The following is a 5,599-nucleotide window of genomic DNA, read 5'->3' on the forward strand; positions in this document are numbered from 1 at the left end:
AACTGCCGCGCGTCGCGGGCCAGCACCCCCGGCGCCAGCCACACGTACGTGCCCTTCGGGAGGCGGTACCCGGCGATCTCCACCTCCTCCGAGGTCTCCCTGGCGATCAGCGGCGACACCAGGTGGAACCTCATGGCCTCCTTGATCACCAGGTCCAGGTACGGGAACCGGCCCTGGAGGTCGTCGGCGTCGGGGGCCGCGCCGCCGAACGCGGGACAGGTCCATCTTGATGAACTCCATGGACCTCTTGTACTCCTCCAGGAACCCCCTCACGTCCTCGCCGCCGTCCGCAGCGGCGACCTTCTTGCAGAGGCCGAAGTCGATGCCGAAGGCCGTCCTGCCGATGATGTCGATGGCCATGCGCAGCGAGAGCTGGCAGAAGGGGACGCAGTCCTGGTCCGGGCAGGCGGCGACGCTGTCCACCAGCGCGTTCACGTAGGGCTGCATCGTCGGGACGAGGCCGGCGAGCCTGGCCGGCTGGTAGAGCGGGACCACCGTGTTCCTCATGGAGGACCACGTGGAGTCCCGGGTGAGGAAGAGCGCGTCCTGGTGCAGCGACCCCACCGTCGGCGGCGGGGTGCTCCGGTTGCGGATGTCCTTGAACTTCTTGATGCCCCCCTCCTTGCACAGCTCCGCGTTCGCCACGATCACCAGCGGCTGCCTCCCCATGTGAAACCTGCACCGATCGAGCATCACGTCCATGTTTTGGAACGCCATTACTACATGGCACCAGAAGATGGATACAACATTGCTACCTGAAGATGGGGCCGTGCTCCTTGGCGATGGCGCGGAAGACGTCTGGGCCGTCGTTGGCGAGGAGATGGAGATGGCCGAGGGGAAACCTGGTTGGAGGCCCCGGGACCCTCCTGAGGGCCCAGAATGGCACGTAGAAGTAGACCAGAAACGCGACGATCACGGCCGCAGAAGACATGAGGAGCAGAGCGGGCGCGCTCGTGCCGTGTGCGGCGGCATGGCCTGCGGTTTCCAGAGCAATGGAGCAGTTGGTGGCTTCCATGGAGATGGAGGAGGAAGGAGGAGCTAGGAGCTGTGGCTGCTGCTTATCAGTGTTCGGTCTGGTCTCTGCATTGGCTCGTGTTGCTCGTGCCTGCCGGTTTATAAAGCAGCGTTCGTCGTCGACGTTGCTGTCTTCAGTGTCGTCTTGGTCAGATGTTGTCTGTGGCTCCCCACAAGTAAATCAAAATAAATCATGATGTCTGTGGCAGCAGGGGTGTCTCTGCCTCTCTGCCAGGTTTCGCGGCGTCGTGCAGTCTCGATTGAATTGCTTCGACAAAGCAGTGTGTTGGTTTTGGTCTCGGCTGGCCGATGCCGTTCGACTTTGCCCACGGTGCTCTTTGCTGTGTTGTGTTTCCCCCCTTTGTTTCTCTATGCTATGTGTGCTGTTGGTGTATACATTTTTTGCTTTTATCTCTTCTCCGGTGCCTCATATAGCCCAGCTCTTATTAAAACTCATAGTTGTTGGTTGTTATAAAGAAGGATACAAAGAAAACTCAGGGGTAAATTAAACCTGGTTAGAGCATCTCCAACGGTCATCCGTAAATTTTCTTTCGCATTTGTCCGCGGACACGGATACGGGAGACCGTCATCCAATCATAGTTGCATACATCCAGACATCTAGGCTCCCTCATTTTTTAAAGTCCGCACAATCAAATAGCGCGCATGCAACACTAATTCAAATTTTGAAAAGTTTAAATATTACTTTCTCTGTTCCTTTTTAGTTTGCGTATAAGATTTGGTCAAAGTCAAACTTTGTGAAGTTTGACCAACTTTATAGAAAAAAATATCAACATCTACAATATTAAAGCTATATCGTATTAAAATTAATTTCATGATGCATCTAACAATATTGATTTCATATTGTGAATCTCGATATTATTTTCTATAAACTTAGTCAAAGTTAACAAAGTTTGACTTTGACCAAACCTTATCATGGAGTACATGCCAACATTGTTGTCCCCTTAAACCACCTACTGATACTCAATCAGATCTTCGTTCAGCTGCTCGTGAGTTGGTCGCTGCCGATTTTGTTGATGCATTTGAATAAACTCTTTAAATGTGGTCGGAATCTAGTCTGGAAGTTGGATAGGATCACCCATATGTTCTCAAATTCTAGAGCGGCGGCAGCATCATCACCCTCATCCTCAACTCATGTTGTGCATGATCACACAATATGTCAGCACCTTCCACAAGGTCTCCGGATCCCATTGTTTAGTAGGTCCACAAACAACTGCAAAATGGGCCTACGGTATTCCAAATGCACTCTCGACATCCTTTCTAACTGCTTCTTGTCATTGGACAAAGTGAGCCTTTTTCTGGCTAACTGGGTTAGAGATGATGTTGACAAAGGTAGCCCACGGAGGATAGATACCATCAACCAGATAGTAGCCCATCTTGTACTCATGTCCATTAACAGTATTGTGGCAAGGAGGAGCTTTTCCTCCAGCCAGCCTCACAAACAATGGTAATCACTGCAGCACATTGATGTCATTGTGAGACCCGGACATGCTAAAGAAAGCGTGCCAAATCCAAAGATCTTGTAATGCAACTGCTTCAAAAATGATGGTGGGCTTCTTAACGTGACCCTAATATTGCCCTTGTAAAGCCTTTGGACAGTTCTTCCATTTTCAATGCATGTAGTCAAGAGACTGGCCATCCTCTTGCTTCTGAGATTGCCAAGAGCCTCTTGGTGTCTGCCACAGTTGGTTCTCTCAGGTACTGAGGTCCGAACACCTCGACCACGGCAGTTGCAAACTTGACCATGGCATCTCCGCCTGTGCTCTCAAACACCCGTTGGTACTCGTCCCATGAATCAACGACGGTGCCATATGAAAGCATCTGTAGTGCACTCGTGCACTTCTGATAGCCAGAGAAGCCAATCACTCTCATGACATCCTTCTTGAAGACGAAGTAGTAATCATAAGACCGGACACCATGGTACAAACGATCGAAGACAGTCTTGCGGATCTGAAAACACCAACGAAAATGGTGAGTGAAGAGCGCATCCAAGGCAAAGTAGTCGGTCATCAGTGTCAAATGGCCACGCACCCTATTGCATTTGAGCACTCGCTGACCCTTGACCGAACCCTTGAAATTGAGAACATGCTCCCCTGCACGCTCTGTGTCTTAAAGGACCACCTATAACATCGCCGTATCATCCTAGTACTCCTCCTCGTCGGACGACTCAACATACGTATATATGCTCCAAATCGAAATCCATTGCTAGAAAGGAAAATTTGTTTTTAGCTCCGGTAATTCATCGACCAGTTGCCGGGAATGGTCAGTATAGAAGTAGCGGATGGTACCTGGCGGGGCGGTCGGAGGATAGGGGTTGAACTGAAGGAAATATGCCCTAGAGGCAATAATAAAGTTGTTATTTATATTTCCTTATATCATGATAAATGTTTATTATTCATGCTAGAATTGTATTAACTGGAAACTTAGTACATGTGTGAATACATAGACAAACAGAGTGTCACTAGTATGCCTCTACTTGACTAGCTCGTTGAATCAATGATGGTTATGTTTCCTGACCATAGACATGAGTTGTCATTTGATTAATGGGATCACATCATTAGAGAATGATGTGATTGACTTGAACCATCCGTTAGCTTAGCACGACGATCGTTTAGTTTGTTGCTATTGCTTTCTCCATAACCTATACATATTCCTATGACTATGAGATCATGCAACTCCTGAATACCGTAGGAACACTTAGTGTGCTATGAAATGTCACAATGTAACTGGGTGACTATAAAGATGCTCTACAGGTGTCTCCGATGGTGTTTGTGAGTTGGCATAGATCGAGATTAGGATTTTCACTCAGAGTATCGGAGAGGTATCTCTGGCCCCTCTCGGTAATGCACATCACTATAAGCCTTGCAAGCAATATGACTAATGAGTTAGTTGCGGGATGATGCATTACAGAACGAGTAAAGAGACTTGTCGGTAACGAGATTGAAATAGGTATTGAGATACCGACGATCGAATCTCGGGCAAGTAACATGCCGATGACAAAGGGAACAACGTATGTTGTTGTGCGGTTTGACCGATGAAGATCTTTGTAGAATATGTAGGAACCAATATGAGCATCCAGCTTCCGCTATCGGTTATTGATCGGAGATGATTCTCGGTCATATCTACATAGTTCTCGAACCCGTAGGGTCCGCATGCTTAACGTTCGGTGACGATCGGTATTATGAGTTTATGTGTTTTGATGTATCGAAGGCAGTTCGGAGTCCCGGATATGATCATGGACATGATGAGGAGTCTCAAAATGGCCGAGACGTAAAGATCGATATATTGGAAGCCTATGTTTGGACATCGGAATGGTTCCGAATGAGTTCTGGCATTTTCTGGAGTACCGGGAGGTTACCGGAACCCCCCGGGGAGTATATGGGCCTTATTGGGCCTTAGTGGAACAGAGGAGAGGAAGGAAAAAGGTGGGAGGCGCGCCCCCCTAGCCCAATCCGAATTGGGTGGGGGCCGCTCCCCCTTTCCTTCCCTCTCTCCTCCCCATCCTTCTCTTCTACTCCTACTACTTGGAAGGGGGGATCCTACTCCCGGTGGGAGTAGGACTCCCCTAGGGTGCGCCATAGAGGGCCGACCCTCCCCCTTCTCCACTCCTTTATATACGGGGGAGGGGGCACCCCATAGACACACAAGTTGATCATTGTCTTAGCCGTGTGCGGTGCCCCCTCCACCATAATCCACCTCGGTCATATCATCGTAGTGCTTAGGCGAAGCCCTGCGCCAGTAGCTTCATCATCACCGTCATCACGCCGTCGTGCTGACGAAGCTCTCCATCGACACTCACCTGGATTGAGAGTTCATGGGACGTCACCGAGCTGAACGTGTGCAGATCACAGAGGTGCCGTACTTTCGGTACTAGGATCGGTCGGATCGTGAAGACGTACGACTACATCAATCGCGTTGTCATAACGCTTCCACTTACGGTCTACGAGGGTACGTGGACAACACTCTTCCCTCTCGTTGCTATGCATCACCATGATAGATCTTGCGTGTGCGTAGGATTTTTTTTGAAATTACTGCGTTCCCCAACAGTGGCATCCGAGCCAGGTCTAAGCGTAGATGTTATATGCACGAGTAGAATACAAAGGAGTTGTGGGCGTGGGTATATACATATTGCTTGCCGTCACTAGTTGATTCTTGATTCAGCGGTATTGTTGGATGAAGCGGCCCAGACCGACATTACGCATATGCTTACGCGAGACGGGTTTTACCGACATGCCTCGCACACAGGTGGCTGGTAGGTGTCAGTTTATCAAACTTTAGTTGAATCAGATTCAACGAACATGGTTCTTTCTGAAGATCAAAAAGCAATCACTATACCGCGTTGTGGTTTTTGATGGTCTAACTTATTTTTGCAGGGCATGTTGTGATGTGATATGGTCAAGACATGATGCTAAATTTTTATTGTATGAGATGATCATGTTTTGTAACAGAGTTATCTGCAACTGGCAGGAGCCATATGGTTGTCGCTTTATTGTATGAAATGCAATCGCCATGTAATTGTTTTACTTGATCACTAAGCGGTAGCGATAGTCGTAGAAGCAATAGTTGG

General features: G+C 49.0%; 1 pseudogene; it reads right to left on the minus strand.

Annotated features, from left to right (window-relative positions):
- Positions 1-6: 6 nt before the first annotated feature.
- Positions 7-1,393, minus strand: LOC125528219 (annotated as a pseudogene).
- Positions 1,394-5,599: the final 4,206 nt, after the last annotated feature.

This window comes from Triticum urartu, unplaced genomic scaffold (assembly GCF_003073215.2).
Source record: "Triticum urartu cultivar G1812 unplaced genomic scaffold, Tu2.1 TuUngrouped_contig_4720, whole genome shotgun sequence".
Taxonomy (NCBI): Eukaryota; Viridiplantae; Streptophyta; class Magnoliopsida; order Poales; family Poaceae; genus Triticum; species Triticum urartu.